Below are 22,602 nucleotides of genomic sequence, written 5' to 3'. Positions count from 1 at the left end.
GACTACCTGTTGGCAACTTATTTTCTCAATTTTTCTGCAGGTCCAAGTTTTCCCTTAACACGAGTTGTGTCCCTCCAAAATTCTTATGTTGAAGTCCTAACCACTGGTACCTAAAATGGCCATTAAATGTGAAGACAGGGACCTTAAAGAGGTAATTAAGGTAAAATGAAGTCAGCCAGGCATGGTATCTCACGCCTGTAATCCCAGGACTTTCGGAGGGCGAGATAGGCGGATCACCTGAGGTCAGGAGTTTGAGATCAGCCTGGCCAACATAGTAAAATCCCGTCTCTACTAAAAATACAGAAATTAGCCGGGCATGGTGGCCTGCGCCTGTAGTCCCAGCTACCCGGGAGGCTGAGGCAGGAGAATCGCTTGAACCCAGGAGACAGAGGTTGCAGTAAGCCGAGATCGCACCACCTCACTCCAGCCTGGACAACAGAGCAAGATCCATCTCAAAAAAAAAAAAAATGGTAAAATGAACTCATTAGGCTAGGCCCTAATCCAGCATGACTGGTATCTTTAGAAGAGAAAGAAGTTTGGTTTGGACACAGGTAGTTACAGAGGGAAGACCATGTGAAGCCACAGGGAGAAGTTGTCCATCTACAAGCCAGAACTATAAGAAAATAAATTTCTGTTATTTAAGCCACCCCAGTACCTGGCACTTTGTTATGGCAAATCTAGCAAGTGGGCATCAAATCTCAGCTGGGCATGGTGGCAGGCACCTGTGGTACCAGCTACTTGGGAGGCTGAGGTGGGCAGATTGCTTGAGCCCAGGAGTTTGAGTCCAGCCTGGCCAATATAGCTAGACCCTGTCTCTTAAAAAAAAAAAAGTACATCAATCTAAAATCCCTCCCCTTCTAAATTACTATTAATAGATAATATTTATGTACTACTTTTTTGTTTTTGTTTTTTTGAGACACAGTCTCGCTCTGTTACTCAGCCTGGAGTGCAGTGGTGCAATCTCAGCTTACTGCAACCTCCACCTCCCGGGCTCAAGCGATTCTCTTGCCTCAGCCTCTTGAGTAGCTGGGACTACAGGAGTGCACCACCACGCCCAGCTAATTTTTGTATTCTTAGTAGAGACAGGGTTTCACCATGTTGCCCAGGGTGGTCTCGAACTCCTGGCCTCAAGCGATCCACCCGCTTTGGCCTCCCAAAGTGCTGGGATTACAGGCATGAGCCACTGTGCCAGGCTGATTCAGTATTATTTAAAGCTGGGCTGAAGACCCTGTAAAAGTCCCTCAAGAATCCATTAATTGGAAATATCACTGCTGATGTAGAACTTGAATTAACTTATTAGGTATTTATGCTTTCTCATTTGGAAGATGGATAATACACTTCACAGAACCATCATGAGTAACGTACAAGTTGAAACTCCAAACCATGATGTAGTCCCAGCTGCTTAGGTAACTGAGGTGGGAAGATACCTTGAGCCCAGGAGGTCGAGGTTACAGGGATCCATGCTCTTGCCACTGCACCCCAGCTGGAGACAGAGCAAAACCATTTCAAGAAAAATAAACCCCAACCGGGAATGTGTAGACCCCCAGAACCTTACAGACCATTACCCACCATTTACCACATGAGGAAACTAGGGCTGGGGGTGAGGGGTGGTGGCGGTGAGATGACTAGCCAAAGGTCGAACAGCTTGGAATTAGAATGAGAACCCAGGGTGGTCAGGTTCTAAAGCCAGGTTCGTCAATGCAGCATTCATTCAAGAACTACTTAAGTACTAATAATGTTCTTTTTTTTTTTTTTTTTTTTTTTTTTTGAGACAGAGTCTTGCTCTGTCGCCCAGGCTGGAGTGCAGTGGCGCGATCTCGGCTCACTGCAAGCTCCGCCTTCTAGGTTCACGTCATTCTCCTGCCTCAGCCTCCCGAGTAGCTGGGACTACAGGCGCCCGCCACCAGGCCTGGCTAATTTTTTGTATTTTTAGTAGAGACAGGGTTTCACTATGTTGGTCAGGCTGGTCTCAAACTCAAGTGATCCACCCACCTTGGCCTCCCAAAGTGAGTGACTAAAGGTCACTTTTTTTTTTTTTTTTTTTTGGTAGATACAGGGTCTTGCTATGTTTCCCAGGCTGGTCTAGAACTCCTGGGCACAAGTGACCCTCCCACCTTGGCCTCCCAGGGTGCTGGGATTACAGGCATGAGCCACTGTGCCTGGCCACTTTTCTCAATCCTAAAACAGCCCTCTTCCTAAGGGAAGATCTTTAGCCAGTAAAGGGCTAACCAGACAATTCTGTCAATTATTTCCTTTAAGGAGAGACTCAATGACTCCAATCCTCTCCTACCAGGTAACCCAGAAGGAGGCTAATGGATTGACTCCCCTACTACTCAGAAGACTTAATCCCCAAAACTCTGAGAGCTGCTACTGCCCACCCCACCCCACCCCACCAGGAGCTAGAAATCCTCTTCCCGCTGTCTACAAAATCTGCTTCCCACTAGAGTGTACAACTCACTCTACTACCCTGTCTTCTGGCATATTTCCACTGTTACATGGTTCCACATATTTGTAGCACAGTATCTGGGCTGTGCATCTATTTGTAGAAGGGACAGTGTCAACAATCAAGGGGAAGCCAATGGTCATGTATTATAGGTGTATGTGCCTCCCACTCAGGGTGCATATTCCAGATACATCTGAGGAGTTGGCCCCATCAGCTCTCAACTGCTTTGAGTTGGGTACAGAGCACAACCAAGGGGCAATGGTCCAGACTGATAGGAATAAGCTTCAAACACCCACTCTGCTCAGGATACCCAGCTAAGTGTTTTCCTACCCAAATCCTCACAAAATAACCTGCAATGTGGTATTACTTCTCCCAATCTGACAACTCAGGAAACAAGAGGCTGCCAGGGGTTGAACTGCCCCAGGAAGCAGCAAGATCAGGTTTCAAATCCTGAAGGCAGGGAAATAATGAAGAATACGAAATTTGGAGTCCAGAAGACTTGGATTCCAATCCCTATAATGTCACTTATCTATCACATGATTGGGCAAATTGTATGATTATATAGAAGCTCAGTTTCCTCATCTGGAAAATGAAACAATACCTACCTCATCAGGTTATTAGGAAGATTAAATGGGATAGTGTTCAAACAGCACTGAATACTGTGCCTGGCCCAGAATAAGTAAGGTAAGCTCTCAATAAAAAGGTACCTTAGACTACTTACAATTAACCTAGGCTTCTGACATCCACATCCTGGCCTCTTTCTATGTATACCATCGAAAAATTCTCTCTCAAAGTGGGAAGAAGTTAGCTACAGCTGTATGCTTTACTCAATGGATGAAGCTGATCAAAGATGGTGACACATGGGACCAGAGGGCACAATAGGGAACTGGCTCAGTCTGCATTTGGAGAGGGCTGTTTTGTAGGGGTCCTCTGTGGTTTACCAGAGGAAGCAGAAGATGGAGATTTCATGAAAAAGCTGGCCTTTCTAGGGAAACTTGCTAGGCACATGTAGGAACATGAGTAGTCTTCTCTGCAAGCTACGAGTCAAGACAGAGTAAATGGTAAGCCCTGGGGCAGATCATTACAATTTCCTCCCAGAGGCTTCCTGGCACCACTGGCTTGTATCACTAGTTTCATAATGAAACTGATACGAAACCAGGTCTCATCATCACTCATCCCTCCTTTACCCCGTCTTTTAATAGTCAGCGAAGTAAACTGACTCCTGTTCCTAACTGCAGCATGGTTCCACAAGGCCACACATCTTGGCCAAATCACGGAGGCATGAATGGGCTTGCATCAAACTCTTTCTGGGGCAACTTGATGATGAGCACATGGGGCAATAGTTCAGAATTTAAGGCTGGAAAATGAAAGCCTAAACATAGCTCTTTCTTCCACACCCATCCAGGGCCTCAGACAGTCATTTGACCGCATTAGCCTCAGTTTCTCCCACAAGGATTCTGAATTACAAGGTCAATGAACCTGATGAAGAGGTGCCTGCTCTACCAATATAAATGGACAGCTTTTAGCACTGAGCCTAAATGTACATTCCCTAAAATATTGTCGGGGAAGGGAAAAAGGGAATCAGTAACCTGAGGCTGCTTCTAGAGAAATTAACAATTAATATCATAGGACACATTATAGGTAAAAATAAATAAAAAGACAAATTAACAAAAAAGCCAGAGCTCTATGTATCTGCACTCAATAGAAGACATCCAGTGGAAACCAGGAGTCTCTGGCCTATGTTCAAAGCTCCTCTCTAAAGATCATCCTGCCAAGCCTGGCCTCGGGTCCTGAACTGGCGCCACTAATAAAACTTGGGCAAGAAGAGTTTGGTCCCTGGGGTACTGGAGCTATTGGGAAAAGAAAGCTTTTTAAATAGACTTATAAGAATTGATGGATGCTGGGCTGAGAACTCATTTGTCTTATGTTCCAGGCCTGCTTTTAGGTTGGAATTTGCCTAGACACCTCCATACTCCCAAGGGAATACCCTTGAAGGTCAGGAGCTTGTCTCTTCCTGGAGGTGCTATGTGGTCCTGATGTCCAACATTACTGGATGTTCTGGCAAAATAAAACCACCCATCTCTCCGTAGACAAAATGTCCATCAAGTGATCACTCTCCACCAATTTCCCTACTGTTCTCTGGGTATTTTGACTAGAGGAAAAGGAAAACATCATCTTAAACATATTGTGGCCAAAAGGCAGCCTGGGGAGTTGGGGGAAGAGATTGCCTAGGAAATTTCTATTCTAGCTTGCTTTAGGGAATACCTAGCTCACAAAACAAACAAATTTGTCCTTATAGCGATCACTACCTTCTGTTAAGGGATTGGGATAAGAGGGCACCGGGGAAAAGTAGGTGGAAGTGACTTGAAGAAAGATTCTGGCATTTTTCCTAAGTAAAACTACATATAGAAAAAAGTTCACCAACTAAGAAATACAAATTAAAAGGCCAAGTGCTGTGTCACAGTTGGGAACTGGGTGCTGCTATATATTGCTAGGGGTGGGGGAATATTAACTGGCACAACCTTTCTGGCAAATTAAAATGCCTTAAACAAGCCCGTTGACCCAGGAATTGTGCCAAGATACCATCCCAGATGTGACAAAACCATACCTGCCAGGATGTTCGTGACTTGCTTAATAGGGAAAAAAAGCAAAAAAAGGTCTCAACAACCTAACTCTCAACAGAGCAGTTAATTATGCTGTGCCACAGTCATCCAAATGCCTAATCTACAGCCTTAAATATTATAAAAGAAAACCTACCCAGGAAAAAGTATTTTGCAGAGGGGGGAAAAAAGCAGGTCATAAAGCCATTTATAGCATAAGGCTGACAATTATTATATAAAATATTTATAGTTTTATTCTTGTACCAAAATGGAGAGAGAGAGAGGGGCTGAGCCCTGGTACCAAGGCTGTGGTCTGCCTCTCTCCGTCACCAAGTATTTTCCACGCACAAGAAAACCAAGATGGTGGCCAGTGAGCCAGACCCGTTTTGAGGAGACCCACGGGAGAGGTCATAGGGCAGCAAAGTGGGGTGGGGGGAAGAGGCTGCACATGCTGGGATCCCAAGAGGCCTTGGGGCTCCTGGATTCACTTGGGACCCACCCCTGGGCATGCTGGGAGGCCCATTGCCCTTGCCTAGCAAGCTTGGGGCAGCTCTGCAAGGGCCTGCCAGAGCCCTGGGTGCACCTGTTGGGTGTCCAGGCCTTTTTCCCCAGAGCTGTAAGCAGAGCAGCTCCTGGAGGGCAACAGAACCCAGGTGGAGTGCAGTTACACCTGGCGGATGGCGCCCATCTACACACAGGCCCCCTGGACCTGGATCTTCTCACAGATAGGGCTGACGGGGTGTGTGAGGGCCTCAGCTTGCAGCCCTTCTCTGACCCAGCCAAGCAGAAGAGGAAGCTGGGATACTGGGGAGGCAAGCCTGGAGAGTGAGTGGTGAAATCATTCAGACTCGGGCCCTCTGCCTCAGATCAGATACCCTCAACAAAGACTCAGGTGGAAAGATTGGGAAACGGACGATTGATTTCAAATATTCATTTGAAAAGACAAAGGTCCCGTATGGGTGGTAGGCCCCCATTTTGCTTATCTTCCAGTTTTTCCACAGTAAACGTGTATTTGATTTTCAATCAGAATTTGATGTGAGTTTTTCCCCTGACTAGAAAAATTATATGGCAACCCCATGTCGCTGAGGGTGGAGAAAGCAGTTCCAGGGGAGTTTTGGCTGACGAAAGCTCTGCTGTGTTCATCAAGTTCCTCATAACCCTTAGGAGGTGAGTCTTCCCTCCCAGAGTGAAACCCAAACTAGGCACTCTGAGAGTTTGGAACGCGGCTGACTCAGCATGAGGTGTGCTGTCTGGCTCACTGGCTACCATCCTCAAGGACCATGCCAGAACAAAGATCCCAGTGATCAACCTGAGACAGCTGTGATAACAATTAAGGGTCTGGTAGGTAAAAGTGCTGTGTATTGGCTCTGCAGCCTTGGGTCAATCACTTAATCTCTAAACTGTTTAACAGTAAGTACTCAATAAATGTAAGCCATTTATTGCTGCTTAATTTCCAGTCTCTAAAATGGGAATACACACACACACACACCCCCAGGTGCTTGTTAGGGTCAAATATGATGTGTTGTGCTTTATATTTATTTATTTATTATTTTTTGAGACAGAGGCTAACGCTGTCACCCAGGCTGCAGTGCAGTGGCATGATCTCGGCTCACTTGAACCTCCCAGTTTGAAGTGATTCTCCTGCCTCAGCCTCCCGAGTAGCTGGGACTACAGGCACATGCCACCACGCCCGGCTAATTTTTTGTATCTTTTGTAGACATGAGGTTTCACCATGTTAGCCAGGCTGGTCTCAATCTCCTGATCTCATGATCTGCCCGCCTCAGCCTCCCAAAGTGCTGGGATTACAGGCGTGAGCTACCGCGCCCAGCTGTGTTGTGCTTTAAAAAGCACAATAAAGTATTAAAAACCAGGGGCAGTGATTTAAAAAGCAACACAGAAGGACAGGAAGGTGAAGGCCATTCAGAATCCTAATATAAGCAGAAAGTTTAAAAATGGGATCAACTGCCATAGGGGCAAGCATAGGAAATTAAATCCCAAATGCCATGCAGCTAGGCACAGTGGCTCATGCCTGTAATTCTAGCACTTTGGGAGGCCAAGGCAGGTGGGTCACTTAAGTCTAGGAGTTTGAGACCAGCCTGGGCAACATGGCGAAACCCCATCTCTACCAAAATTAGCTGGGAGTGATAGTGCATGCCTGTGGTCCCAGCTACTTGAGAGGCTGAGGTGGGAGGATCACCTGAGCCTGGGAGATCAAGGCTGCAGTGAGTCGTGATCACACCATGCACTCCAGCCTGGGCAACAGAGAGAGACCCTGTCTCAAAATAATAATAATAATATCAATAAAATGCTATGCTTCTTTCATTCACATCTCACCAGTTTGTTCCTTTCTATACATTTAGCTCTTCAAAGAGGCCTTAATGTTGTCACAGAGCAGTGATTCCCATACATAGCTGATAGAATCATCTGGCAAACAATTTAAAAAATCCAGATTCCCTGCCGACCGCCCACCTATCACTTCTACTGAGTCAGCTTCTGGAAGTGCATCTGGGGAAAGCAGTTTGTTGCTTTTTTTCAAAGTTCTTGATTCTCTCATTTATTTCTCATGAGAAGGTAAATTGGTATGGCTTTTTGATGGCACTTCAGACCACATATCAAAAATTTAAATATCCAGATCCTTCCTCTGACCAACACTTATATCTGTCTATTCAGTATCTCTTTTGGATGCTTTCGAGATATCCTGAAATCAGTATGTCAAAACTTAAATTCACGATCTTTACTTAACCCAAATATGGTCTTTTTCCAGCATTCTCCCCCAGGGAATAGCATATCATGTACTCAGCTTGAGAACAGAATCCGGGCATCAGAAGCAGCCCAGAGTCTGGAGCCAGAGTGCCTGGGCTCAATTACCAGGCCCACACTGACTTTGGGCAAGTTGGCTAACCTCTCTGGGCCTGTTTCCTCAGCTATAAAATGGGAATAATGCTAATATCTACCTCAGTTGAATGAGTTAATACTTAGCATAGTGGGGGAAGGGGGGAGGGATAGCTTTAGGAGATATACCTAATGCTAAATGACGAGTTAATGGGTGCAGCACACCAGCATGGCACATGTATACATATGTAACTAACCTGCACATTGTGCACATGTACCCTAAAACTTAAAGTATAATATAATAAAATAAAATAAAAAATAAAATAAAATATCTGATTAAAAAAATACTTAGCATAATGCCTGGCATATGGTTTAGCTAGCAGCTGCTTCTTCCTTGACCATTTCTCCCTTAGAGCTTCCCTTCCCAGACTATCACCCACCAAGACGTAGGCCCCTTCCATCTCTACCCCCACCACCTTAGTGCATACAACATCATCTTTAGTATAAATGAGTGCAAAAATCTCCATTTAAAAAGATGAATCTCTTTAAAATGCAACAACATAGTACATTTGAAAAAAATGAAATAAGGTCACTTTCGGCCAGGCGTGGTGGCTCACGCCTGTAATCCCAGCACTTTGGGAGGCCGAGGCGGGTGGATCTCGAGGTCAGGAGATCGAGACCATCCTGGCTAACATGGTGAAACCCCGTCTCTACTAAAAATACAAAAAAAAAGTTAGCCGGGCATCGTGGCGGGCATCTGTAGTCCCAGCTACTCGGGAGGCTGAGGCAGGAGAATGGCGTGAACCCGGGAGGCAGAGACGGAGGTTGCAGTGAGCTGAGATCGTGCCACTGCACTCCAGCCTGGGTGACTGAGCAAGACTCCGTCTCAAAAAAAAAAAAAAAAAAAGTCACTTTCCTATTTGAAACTCAGTGATATGCCTTTGTTCTTGGGATAAAAAACAATCTGGCCGGGGACGGTGGCTCATGCCTGTAATCCTAGCACTTTGGGAGGCCGAGGCAGGTGGATCACCATGAGGTCAGGAGTTTGAGACCAGCCTGGTCAACATGGTGAAACTCCGTCTGTACTAATACAAAAATTAGCTGGGTGTGGTGGCAGGCACCTGTAGTCCCAGCTATTAGGGAGGCTAAAGCAGGAGAATAGCTTGAACCCAGGAGGCGGAGTGTGCAGTGAGCCAAGATCACGCCACTGCACTCCAGCCTGGGTGACAGAGCAAGACTGTCTCAAAAAAAAAAAAAAAAAAAAACTTTAAAAAATCCACCAGCCTCCGGGAACGGTGGCTCACACCTGTAATCCCAGCACTTTGGGAGGCTGAGGCAGGTGGATCACAAGGTGGTCAGGAGATCGAGACCATCCTGGCTAATGCGGTGAAACTCCGTCTCTACTAAAAATACAAAAAAAATTAGCCGGGCGTGGTGGCGGGTGCCTGTAGTTCCAGCTACTCGGGAGGCTGAGGCAGGAGAATGATGTGAACCCGGAGGTGGAGCTTCTTGCAGTGAGATCGTGCCACCGCACTCCAGCCTGGGTGACAGAGCAAGACTCCGTCTCCAAAAAAAAAAAAAAAAAAAAAAAAAGGCTGGCTTCAGCCTCCCAAAGTGCTGGGATTACAGACGTGAGCCACTGCACCCAGCCAAAAATATCTTTTTTAAAGGGACAAGGTCTTACTATATGGCCCAGGCTGGAGAGCAGTGACTGTTTACAAATGCAGTCATCATGCACTACAGCCTAGACCTCCTAGGCTCAAGTGATCCTCCTGCCTCTGCCTCCCCAAGTGGTGGGACTAAAGGTGCATGTCACCATGTCCTAAAAAACAAACTCTTTAATGTGCTAATCTCTCTCTCTAGCCACATTGAGCCTCTTCTTAAATACAGCATAACCCCCTACCATAGGGCCTTTGCACACACTACTCCCTCTGTCTGGAACAGTGTCTCCTTGCATTCCCATCCCGATTTTACACAGTTAACTCCTGACATCTTTCAGATCCCAATTCAAAAGTTACTTTTTCGGGGAAATTTCCCTCAACCCTCCCAAACTAGATCAGATTCCCCTGTGAAAAACCCTTCTGGCTTTGAATAACTTTCCTCCATAGAATTTATTACAACTTGTAATTATATGTTTAGTAGTGATTGGCCGGGCGCCGTGGCTCACGCCTGTAATCCCAGCACTTTGGGAGGCTGAGACGGGCAGATCACCTGAGGTCAGGAGTTCAATACCAGCCTGGCCAACATGGCGAAACCCCATCTCTACTAAAAACACAAAAAAATTAGCCAGGTGTGCTGGCAGGTGCCTATAATTCCAGCTACTTGGGAGGCTGAGGCAGGAGAATTGCTTGAACCCGGGAGGCGGAGGTTGCAGCGAGCTGAGATCGCGCCATTGAATTCCAGCCTAGGATACAGAGTAAGACGCCATCTCCAAAATAAAAAAAAAGGTTACTAGTGATTATTTAATTGCCTATCTCCCCCACTAGAATTTGCTTCTCACTGTCTCCCAGCATTTAGCACTGTGCCCAGTACAAAGTAGGTGTTTAATAATTGTTGAATGAACTATGAAAGTCACGTGACCCAACAATTTCACTTCTAGAAATCCAGTCTAAAGAAATATGTATACAAACTATTCCAGCTATAACAATACTGCTATTCCTCCTGCCACTGGCACTTGACATTGATGTACTCACTACATGCTGTTTCATACACAAACTCATTTAATCTTCACCATAACCATATGAGATCCCCATTATTATATTCATTTTACAGATGAGAAAACTGAGGCACAGAGGTTAAGTAACTTGCCCCAAGGTTCCACAAGTAGTAAGTGGACAAACAGATTCAACCCAGACACAGTGGCTCTGGGACCCCAATTCAGGCACTCTATACATTATAATACAGATATATTTCATGCAAACTTCAACTGCAGAAATTTGAAATGGTGCCATAAATATTAGTTTTGCTTTTTATGTAAAGTTTGAAGAAATGCAAATCCCCCAAATTAAAAGTTGTAAGTTACATAATTTCAAAGCTGGAGAGTAGTGAATTGTAAGCATCCCCTTGGCCCCTCCACCCCATACATACATTTCACATGTATTCATATGAGAATATAAGTCTTGAATCATGGGAATTATGAATTATTTGTAATTTTCTTCTTCTTCTTTTTTTTTTTTGAGACGGAGTCTTGCTCTGTTGCCCAGGCTGGAGTGCTGGGGTGCAGTGGCACGATCTCGGCTCACTGCAAGCTCTGCCTCCCAGGTTCATGCCATTCTCCTGCCTCAGTCTCCCAAGTAGCTGGGACTACAGGCGCCCGCCACTACGCCCGGCTAATTTTTTGTGTTTTTTAGTAGAGACGGGGTTTCACTGTGTTAGCCAGGATGGTCTCGATCTCCTGACCTCGTGATCTGCCGGCCTCGGCCTCCCAGAGTGCTGGGATTACAGGCATGAGCCCCAGCACCCAGCCTATTTGTGGTTTTCAAGAATGCATCCTTTATATAAATGCAACCACCCTGTCCTAGGCTTTAGTGTAGCAATATTTGAGTTTAAGAAAAAAACTCATAAGCTCCTTTTGGGGGGAAAATAAGAACAGAAATGAGTGTCTGCTTTAAGACTGGAAATCAACTTTTATTCAGCAAAATGCTAACTAGATTTTGAAATCTAAAGAAAAACTTGAGAAAAAAATGCACTTTGAATTGACTGATGACACATTCTCAATCTCTCAACACCCAGGGAAAATAATGCTAGTGTGAATGAATGTGGTAGTTTACTTCTGAGTCATGCAATTTAAAAGTTTTTGATTTTTGGTGAATTCATATGCTTTTGAAACTATTGACTATTATTTAGATAGTCATAAAACAAAAGTTAGTATGAAAACTATTTTTAAATGGTATAGTTTACAGCAGAGTCTGTCTTAAAGGTATTGTTTAAACATGAAAGCTCAATTTATCTGGATGATGTTAAGATGAACAGTTCACTCAATCATCTTTCTACAGCAGTCTTTCCTAATAAGGCAATTACTGATTGTTAGATTGCTAAAAATCCAAACACTTTACAATTTTGATGTTAACTCTTCCCTACCACCACATCTGTAAAAGATAAAAGTAGAAGACTGGCTAAATAAATCATGGTACATTCACCATGTAAAAGACTACGGCGCTATTAAAAACGAGATAGATGTGTATTTAACAGTCTGGAAAGATGCCTGTGATTCTAAGTTAAAAAGCGAGCTGCAGAGTAACATTTGTATGCATGATATAGTCCAATTCTTGTTTTTAAAATTCCTGTATGCATACATAAGTTTTTTGTGCAAAAAAAAAAAAAAAAAAGAGTCTACAAGGATTCTTATAAAATCAGTAACTATGTGCTTGCCCTTAAAAGAGTAGAACTGGGGAAGAAATTTCACGTGTTTATTTCTTTTTCTCTTTATTTATTTTTTGTTTTTTTTTGAAGACAGGGTCTTGCTCTGTTACCCAGGCTACAGTACAGTGGTGTGATCTTGGCTCACTGCAACCTCTGCCTCCCGGGCTCAAAAGATCCTCTTTTTTTTTTTTTTTTTTTTTTTGAGACAGCATCTCACTCTGTCGCCCAGGCTGGAGTGCAGTGCAGTCGTATGATCTTGGCTCACTGCAACCTCCATCTCCCAGGTTCAAGCGATTCTCCTGCCCCAGCCACCTGAGTAGAGTAGATGGGACTACAGGCATGCACCACCATGCCTGGCTAATTTTTGTATTTTTTGTAGAAACGGGGGTCTCACCATGTTGCCCAGGCTGGTCTCGAACTCCTGGGTTCAAGCAATCCTCCCACTTCAACCTCCCACAGTGCTAGAATTACAGTTGTGAGCCACCATACCCCAGCCTTCATGTGTTTATTTCTGACTTGCTTCTATTTACAGGCAGTAGAGTTCAGTGGTGTAAGCTCAGTCTGCTTAGGTTTGAATCTGAGCTCTACTACTTACTTAGCTGTGTGATCTTGGGCAAGTTACTTAACTTCTCTGGCCTCAGTTTCCTCACCTGTAAAATGGGGACAACAATAGTACCTCCCTCAAGGGATGTTTGAGGATTAAATGAGCTGATGCATATAAAGTACTAAGAACTTTATCTGTCACATAGTAAGTGCCACATATTTTATTGAAAAAAGTATGTCTTTACAGTGAACATATTTTCATGTATTAATCTGAAATCCCAACCAACCAACCGTCCCTATGTAAACAATATAAAATGGTATACATTGGGGAGGAGACGATAAAAAAATAAAAAGCTCCCCAGGCAATTTGATCACCAGCCAAGCTTGCAAACTACTGACTCAGAGGCCAAAAGCAGGGATAAACCAGTTGAAGTGGGGCTGAGTCCCAGCTGAGGAATGCAGGAGACTTCTGGAAGCGGAAAAAGACCATAAAAGACAAGGGAAGAGCAGGTCTTGAAGTACGGTGGGAAGCCTGGATGAAGCGACTCTACCGGGAGAAGGCAGTGTGTGGGCCTGGCGTCCTGTCCTGGCTTGTGTGGGGAGAGCTCACAAGTTGCTGTTTCTCCCCTGCCTGAAGTTACAACAAGATGGGGCACGCTGTGCAAAGGCCGCTCAGAAGGCAGTCAGCCTTCAGCAAGACACCCAGGAGAGCAGCCGAACCCTCCACCTGGGCCCTCTCACTGGCCAGTGAGCAGTCCAGCCAGCCGCCCTCTCATAGCTCCAGGGCCATTTCCCACGCACGCACAGGGAAGTTAGGGCCTCAAGGCTGAGGAGCTTGGACTCAGTAACTCGCCTCAGGCCACATCATTTGGGATGAGAAACAGCTTAGAATCCATTTTTCCCTTGCCTGTGCTGGGATATATACCATCAGGTCTCTTCCCACTGCTGGGTTTAACGAGAGTCTGAAGAATTTCCAAATGGACCCAAGTGCAAATCATTTCTCTAAACAGTAGTTCTAGCTTCTCTATAAAATGACTGGGGGCCAGGAATGATGGCTCACACAGGAAATCCCAAATTTGGGGGGCTGAGGCGGGTGGATCACTTGAGGCCAGGAGTTCAAGACCAGCCTGGGCAACATAGTGAGACCTTGTCTCTAAAAAAAAAAAAAAAAAGAAAGAAAAAGACTGGGAGATCTGGGGAATACCTGTGGCCCCCAAATTTGAAGGAGGAGACTTCTTAGAAAGATGCGCATGCACTCTTAGGCACAGTTAATTCCTGGGGATCAACGACTTCCTAAAGCGAATGTGAGACCCTAGAGTAAGAACTCAAGCAAAAATACCTTCTACTCCTCCTAGCGTACAACACAGGTTGTCAAGGTCTCTTGCTAATAGGTAACTTCCAACTTTAAAGTGGTCTTCAACAAAAGGGGCGCTACTGAGATTGAAGGAGAAGAAGAGGGCCTGGGATTATACCTCCCCATTCCCCATCTCCCCATTTAGCCCTAAGATGCCTCAGAGTCCTAGGGAAAAACAGATCTTTCCTCTTGGGGTTCAGTAGCACCTGGAGAGGCTCTCACGAAGGGAGGCAGCCCACCAGCCCTCCCACCTCCTAGCTCTGTGGCCTTGGCTCTGAACCCTCTCCTCAGATGTTAGACAGCCACAGAGCCAGAGTCCTGAGTTCAAAGATGGGGTCGAGGGAGAAAAGAAGACGTTTGGCTTTTTGAGACAGAGTCTTGCTCTGTCGCCCAGGCTGGAGTGCAGTGGTGCGATCTCGGCTCACTGCAACCTCTGCCTCCCAGGTTCAAACAATTCTTCTACCTCAGCCTCCCGAGTAGCTGGGATTACAGGCACACGCCACCATGCCTGGCTAATTTTTATATTTTTAGTAGAGACAGGGTTTCACCATGTTGGCCAGGCTGGTCTCGAACTCCTGAGCTCAGGTGATCCACCCACCTAGGCCTCCCAAAGTGCTGGGATTACAGGTGTCAGCCATCACACTGAGCCCGTTTGGCTTTCTTTCCCCAGGTGAGGCATTCTGGTTCACTGCCCAAGCAGCAGTTCCCCAACACTCTTAAGTCCAACAGACAGAGGCAGCTGCAGCCTGGAGGGAATTCTGTCAGCTGGAGGAATTTGCAGACCTCTGATGCTCTAGGTAACCCAGAGCCCTGAGGATGCCCAGATTTGGCTGGGGGAGGAGGAGTGAGTGGGGAAGGATCTGTCAAGCTCTTCTACCCAGAGCAAGAGGTGGGAGGTCTTTGCTGCTGGAGGCAGGTGGGGGTGGGGTGACAGTTCTCTGCAGAGGGCTGTCAGTTTGAGTGCTCTCAGACCTGGTATCTGAACCCTCCTTGTTCCCCCATATCTTAAAAGGGAGGCCAGAGGTCCTGGGCAGAAGTGCCTGCCACCCCCACCCTCCTGGTGATTAGCAGGGGCCTGTGGAGGGAACAGGAATTCAAAGCCCTTGGGTCAGAAGTTAACTATTTCCAATCTTCCTCTAATTTGGCTGGGGCCAGAAGACTCCAAATATCTTTCCCTTTCCCACCCTGATTTCCAGATGGTCAGTGCCTCATACTTAGGGGGTCACACCTGTGTTCAAAATGTGACACCACAATTTATTAGCTGGGTGACCTTAGATAGTTACAAAGTGACAAGCCGAGGTTTCCTATCCAGTTAAATGGGGCCAATTCCACCCACCTCATGTGGCTTTTAGGAGGATTAAAGGGGCTTATTACATAAAGTACATAGTGTGATTCTGGAATTCAGTAAGCTCTTAGGTGGTATCTGGGTGGTGGTGGTGAGTTTTCACAGCCCTTCCTTGCCAGCCCTGCTGCCTGGGTTGGCAATGCCAGGTGACTAAATGAAATGAGAAAAAGGCAACTGAGGCAGACATGGTCCTCCAGTCTGAGAAGCGGGAGGGGAGTTGAGAAGGGTTGCTGGGAGTAGGGGCCAATATCCTGGTTCCAGGGAAGACTTCAGAGACCCTGGCCTCCATACTGGTACAACTGGGACTTCAGCCATTATGTCTCCATACTGGTACAACTGGGATTTCCCCAAACACTTTGCTGCCTCTGTTATGGGGTGAGACAAATTTCAAGCGGGGCTGGACCCTACCTATGCCTCACTGGCTCTCCCCACCTCACACTCCATGATCCAGCCAGATTCAATGTATCCAAGTCCCTGGAACCCTCGTGTTGTTCCTCTGCCAGAACACTCCACGCCACCTCTCATGCCCAACTCCCTTGCCTAATTCTTCTTCCTTGGCTGCCAGCTTGGACATCAGTTCCTCGAGGTTTCTCCAAGAACATGTCAGCAGCCTCTCCTATGTGACTCTGTATCACTCCTTTCCCACCTCCCCCTCAATCTTTTTTTCTTTTTTTGAGACGGAGTCTCGCTCTGTCGCCCAGGCTGGAGTGGAGTGGCTTAATCTCAGCTCACTGCAACCTCCGCCTCCTGGGTTCAAGCCATTCTCCTGCCTCCTGAGTAAACTGGGATTACAGGTGCTTGCCACCATGCCAGGCTAATTATTTTGTTTGTTTGTTTGTTTGTTGTTGTTAGCAGAGACAGGGTTTCGCTATGTTGGCCAGGCTGGTTTCGAACTCCTGACCTCAAGTGATCTGCCTGCCTTGGCTTCCCAAAGTGCTAGGATTACAGGTGTGAGCCACCATGCCCGGCCCCTCCTCAATCTCGTATATGCATATATTGTACTTATTTGTCTGTCTCTCTATACTAGCAGGTAAGTGGCCCTTTGAGGCCAGGATTTTTGCACATTTTGTTCACTAATGAATTCCCAGCACCTAGAACAGTACCTGACAGTAAACAGTACCTGAACTCTAATCAGGAGTTCACTGAGGGTTAGGAGCTGTGGCCTTACTTACCCTCTGAGTATCTAGTACCTAGTAGGTACTCAGACATTTATTGGCTGAATGACCATTTCAACTTGGCTTTGGATCTCAGACACTTCACTGTTTCTATAAGAGAGGAGCTGGATTTGAACATGTTGGCCAAATAAGGAGCTGCTGCCCACCCACACACTGGTCAGGATAAAAATCTCCACCCAGGGCCGTGCACAGTGGCTCACACCTGTAATCCTAGCACTTTGGGAGGGTGTGGCAAGACGATTGCTTGAGGCTAGGGGTTCAAGGCCAGCCCAGGCAACATAGTCAGACCCCTTCTCTATTTTATGTATTTATTTATTTTTGGAGGTGGAGTCTTGCTCTGTTGCCCAGGCTGGAATGCAGTGGTGCAATCTCGGCTCACTGCAACCTCTGCCTCCCAGGCTCAAGCAATTCTCCTACCTTAGCCTCCTGAGTAGCTAGGATTACAGGGGCACACCACCACGCCAGGCTAATTTTTGTATTTTTAGTAGAGACGGGGTTTCACCATGTTGGCCAGGCTGGTCTCGAACTCCTGACCTCAAGTGATCCGCCCACCTTGGCCTCTCAAAGTGCTGGGATTACAGGCGTGAGCCATCATGCCGGCCGCCTCTAATTTAAAAAAAATATATATATATATATTTTTTGAGACAGTCTTGCTCTGTCACCCAGCCTGGAGTGCAGTGACACGATCTCCGCTCACTGCAACCTCCACCTCTCAGATTTAAGAGATTCTCCTGCCTCACCCTCCCAAGTAGCTGGGATTACAGGCACCTGCCACCACGCCCAGCTAATTTTTGTATTTTTAGTAGAGACAGGGTTTCACTATGTTGGCCAGGCTGGCCTCGAACCCTTGACCTCAGGTGATCCGCTTGCCTCGGCCTCCCAAAGTGCTGGGATTACAGGCGTGAGCCAACGCACCCAGCAGCAAAAAAAAAAAAAAAAAAATTTAATTTAAAAATTAAGAAAAAGGCCAGGTGCAGTGGCTCACACCTGTAATCCCAGCACTTTGGGACGCCAAGGCGGGTAGATCACGAGGTCAGAAGATCGAGATCATCCTGGCTAACACGGTGAAACCCTGTCTCTACTAAAAATACAAAAAATTAGCTGGGCATGGTGGCACATGCCTGTAGTCCCAGCTATTCAGGAGGCTGAGGCAGGAGAATTGCTTGAATCCGGGAGGCGGAGTTTACAATGAGCCGAGATTGTGCCACTGCACTCTAGCCTGGGCAACAGAGTGAGACTCCATCTCAAAAAAAAAAAAAAAAAATTAAGAACAAATAAATCTCTACCCAGAAAGAAGTTATCAAGAAATTCGGCCAGGAGCAGTGGCTCACGCCTGTAATCCCTGCACTTTGGGAGGCCAAGGCGGGCGGATCACGAGGTCAGGAGATCAAGACCATCCTGGCTAACATGGCGAAACCCCGTCTCTACTAAAAATACAAAAATTGCCCGTCTCTACTAAAAATACAAAAAATTAGCCGGGCGTGGTTGCGGGCGCCTGTAGTCCCAGCTACTTGGGAGGATGAGGCAGGAGAATGGCATGAACCTGGGAGGTAGACCTTGCAGTGAGCCGAGATCACGCCACTGCACTCCAGCCTGGGCGACAGAGCGAGACTCCATCTCAAAAAAAAAAAAAAAAAAAGAAAGAAAGAAAAAAAAAAGAAAAGAAATTCAGGGCCCTTTCCAGATTCCCTTTCTACTTTTGAGGAAAGAAGCAAGCATCAGGATAAGGACAAAGAAAGGGAAGCTTTTCTCCCCCAAGACAAAGGATGAGGCCAAGTACATAATAAAAACTTGCTGTCGGCTGGGCGCGGTGGCTCACGCCTGTAATCCCAGCACTTTGGGAGGCCGAGGTAGGCGGACCACCTGAGGTCGGGAGTTTGAGACCAGCCTGACCCACATGGAGAAACCCCATCTCTACTAAAAATACAAAATTAGCCGGACTTGGTGGCGCATGCCTGTAATCCCAGCTACTTGGGAAGGCTGAGGCAGGAGAATCGCTTGAACCTGGGAGGTGGAGGTTGCGGTGAGCCAAGATCGCGCCATTGCACTCCAGCCTGGGCAAGAGCAAAACTCTGTCTCAAAAAATAAATAAATAAATAAAATTAAAAAATAAAAAAATAAAAACTTGCTGTCTCTTAGCTTAGGGCCAGATGAAAATCAAGACTCCGGAAAGCGGGGCGGGGTGGGGTCTGGCAGGGAGACTGTTGGGGTGGGAGAATGCAGAAGACACCTCACTACTTCAGAACAGAGAGGAGCTGATATCTCAGTCCAGGATCACAGTACTGGAATCCTCAGGTAATCAGTTAACCCAGCAATTGTGCCCCAGGTGTATAACTAACAAATAGGGGCGCACAGGTCACCAGAAAATTTGCACAAAATGGAAACTACTGAAATGCCCATCAACAGCAGAATTGTGGATAGTCACATAATGAAATACTATACAATGAGAATCAACTAGAACTACATCCAGAATTACGCAAGAATCTCTCAGTGGTGCCATGAAAGCAGCCAGAGCTAAGATAATTGTATGATCCTCTTACAGAAAGTTCAAATGCAGGCAAATTCACCTGTGGTACTAAGAAGTCAGAAGAGTGGTTATCTTGAGAGAAGGGTTGAAATTAGGAGGGAGGGGGCATCCAAGGCCCTGGTAATGCTGTTTCTTGATCTGTGCGCCAGAAACACAGGGGTTTTAAGTTTGTGATGTTCATCGGTCTGCACACTCATCATTTCGGCACTTTTGTCTACATTTGTTATTCTTCAATAACATCGAGTCTCTGAATGGAGACTGTTCAGCCTCAGGACCAAAGCCTCAACTGACGGGAGCTGGGGAAGCCCTTCCCTCCCTCCTCTTCCATCATCCTCCAAATGCTTTGCAGAGGTATAGTTTCTGGCCCTAGAAACTCTTTGCTTGTCATAAGCAATGCCTTCCTTGTGCAGCAGGGAGGTGAGAGCACCCTGCACTGGGTAACCTAGGAACACAGTGGCATATGAGGAAGTGGGAAGGGAGACTAGAGGTTTGAGACCTGCTCCCCAGGCACAAGCTACTGGTGATGCAGGACAGAGTTTTCAGCAAGTTAACCCTACTCTGCTGCTAAGCCAGGAAAGCGGCCTGCTAGGCTTGAAGGTCCAGTTCCCATTCATTCCTCGGAGCCACATTTATGGATATCTCCCTGGGCTGTGGAGGCAAAACACCAGGGTTTAAATCCTGGCCTTCTGTTTATTGCACCAGTGACCTCTCACTGACTTCCTCAACCTCATTTTACAGCTAAGTGGAAATTATCAACAACTGCTTTGCAGGGCAGCCCATAAGCACAGAAAATTACTAAATTAGGGCCCGTTGGTCACCTCCAGTCGGTCTTGTCCTGCCACCGCACCTGCCAGCCGTATTCTCCATGCAGTTCAACAAGGGCCCCTCATACTGGCTCTCGGCCGAGGTCAAGAACCGGCTCCTGTCCAAATATGACCCCCAGAAGGAGGCAGAGCTCCACAGCTGGATCAAGGGACTCACCAGCCTCTCCATCAGCCCTGACTTCCAGAAGGGCGTGAAGGACAGAATTATCTTACACACACTCATGAACGAGCTGCAGCCAGGCTCAGTCCCCTAGATCAACCACTCCATGCAGAACTGGCACCAGCTAGAAAACCTCTCCAACTTCATCAAGGCCATAGTCAGCTATGGCATGAACCCCATGGACCTGTTTGAGGCCAGTAACCTGTTTGAGAGTGGGAACATGATGCAGGTGCAGGTGTCTCTTCTTGCCCTGGCGGGGAAGGCCAAGACTAAGGGGCTGCAGAGCGGGGTGGACATCAGTGTCAGGTACTCAAAGAAGCAGGAGCGGAACTTCGACTAGAACACCACGAAGGCCGGCCAGTGTGTCATCGGGCTGCAGATGGGCACCAACAAATGTGCAAGCCAGTCGGGTATGACCATGTACGGCACAAGGAGGCATCTCTACAGCCCCAAGAACCATATCCTGCCCCCGTGGACCACTCGACCATCAGCCTCCAGATGGGTACAAACAAGTGCGCCAGCCACGTGGGCATGACGGCTCCCTGGACCCAGCTGCACATCTATGACACCAAGCTGGGCACCAACAAGTGTGACAACTCCTCTGTGTCCCTGCAGATGGGCTACCTGCAGGGTGCTAACCAGAGTAGCCAGGTCTTTGGCCTGGGCCGGCAGATATACAATTCCAACTACTGCCCACAAGGCCCAGTGGCCAACAGGGCTCCCTCGGGCACCAACGACTGCCCAGGCCCAGGGAAGGCCCCCGGAATATCCCCCTTATTACCAGGAGGAGGCCAGCTACTAAGGCTCCCAGCACGCTCTCTCCCCACATCGTCTCCCTGTCTGGGTTTTGGTGTTTTTCTATGTTTTCCTCTTCTTTTTTTTTTTTTTTTTAACCTGTTCAATGTTGCCAATCAACTGAGGGTCTGTGAGTGGCGGCATGGGATGTGGCAGCAGGGATATTCCCCCCTTGCCTTGGTTCCTTCGCAGAACTGGGCCACCGGGCTGTGGGGGAAGGGGTTAAGGCTGTATCCCGATGCATGTAGGGTGAGGGTCCCTGCTGGCACGTCCAGGCTATGGGCTGAGCTGTGCTGGGGAGAAGAGACCTGGGCGTGGAGGGAACCGGTCCCCGAAGGTTTCCAGTTGCCTTGCCTCTTCCCCCTTTTGTCAGCCGATCAGTTTGTGGTTTCTGTACCCACAGAAGCTTCAGGAAATATTAAAATAAAAATATGGCCGGGCGTGGTGGCTCACACCTGTAATCCCAGCACTCTGGGAGGCCAAGGTGGGCAGATCACCTGAGGTCGGGAGTTCGACACCAGCCTGACCAACGTGATGAAACCCCATCTCTACTAAAAATACAAAATTAGCCAGACGTTGTGGCTCATGCCTGTACCAGTTACTTGGGAGGCTGAGGCAGAAGAATCGCTCGAACCCAGAAGGTGGAGGTTGCGGTGAGCCGAGACTGCGCCATTGCACTCCAGCCTGGGCAACAAGAGCAAAACTCCGTCTCAAAAAAAGAAAAAATATATATATTTTTCCCCCAAGGAATGGGGCAGGGACAGTGGAGAGGGTGCTGGGAAATGAGTCCCCTAGGAGAGGGGACCTGACCACGATGCTAAAATATGTCAGGCTCCTGAGTGGCCGGCTTTCTCTAGGACCCTCAGGCCTGCCCAGGGGCCCGGTGGGGAAACTGAGGCCTGCACAAGGAAGTAGAATTCTGAGTTGTTGGGGCTAAACCTGACCCCCTCTCCATGCTAACCACCCCCTACTGTGGTCCTCAGGTTTTTTTTTTTTTCTTTGAGGCGGAGTCTCACTGTGTTGCCCAGGCTGGAGTACAGTGGCGTGATCTTGGCTTGCTGCAACCTCCACTTACTGGGCTCAAGCGATTCTCCTGCCTCAGCCTCCCAAGTAACTGGGTTACAGGCACACCACCATCACACCCAGCTAATTTTTGTGTTTTTAGTAGATACGGGATTTCACCATGTTGGCCAGGCTGGTCTTCAACTCCTGGCCTCATGTGATCTGCCCGCCTCAGCCTCCCAAAGTGCTGGGTTTACAGGCGTGAGCCACCGCGCCTCGCCCCTCAGTAGGTTTTAAGGAGCCCCCAGCCCTCCATCTCCCCTTCTGGGCCTGACCAGCTATACTGCTTCATCTCCCCTGGCCACACGCCCTGCCAAGTACTGCACAGGGACCCCCCCCTTACCCAGGGGCCCTGCACCGTGAGATAATGTGAAGCATCGACTGTGGACCAAATGGAATAAAACCTCTGTTTTTAAGAAAAAAAGAAAAATTACTAGACTGTAAGCTCCCCAAGGGCAGGGACTTCGTTTTGTTCATTGCTTTAGTTGAAGTTGTGGAACAGTGCCTGATCTATGCAGATGCGAAATATATGCTTACAGGAAAAATGAAATGTAAATAAAGGGCATACCCCAGAGTAGGG

At 47.3% G+C, this 22,602-nt stretch overlaps 1 protein-coding gene and 1 pseudogene across 2 annotated transcripts in view; one reads left to right on the top strand and one right to left on the bottom strand.

Moving 5' to 3' along the window:
* CDH3 (cadherin 3) overlaps nt 1–22,602 on the bottom strand; it is a 57,115-nt gene that overhangs the window by 29,378 nt on the left and 5,135 nt on the right. The window lies entirely within an intron of this gene.
* LOC117976268 (calponin-2-like) lies at nt 116–22,602 on the top strand (annotated as a pseudogene).

The sequence above is a fragment of the Pan paniscus genome, chromosome 18 (genome assembly GCF_029289425.2).
Source record: "Pan paniscus chromosome 18, NHGRI_mPanPan1-v2.0_pri, whole genome shotgun sequence".
Classification (NCBI taxonomy): Eukaryota; Metazoa; Chordata; class Mammalia; order Primates; family Hominidae; genus Pan; species Pan paniscus.
Note: the sequence above shows the minus strand (reverse complement) of the source record. Positions and strands in the feature narration are given on the sequence as shown.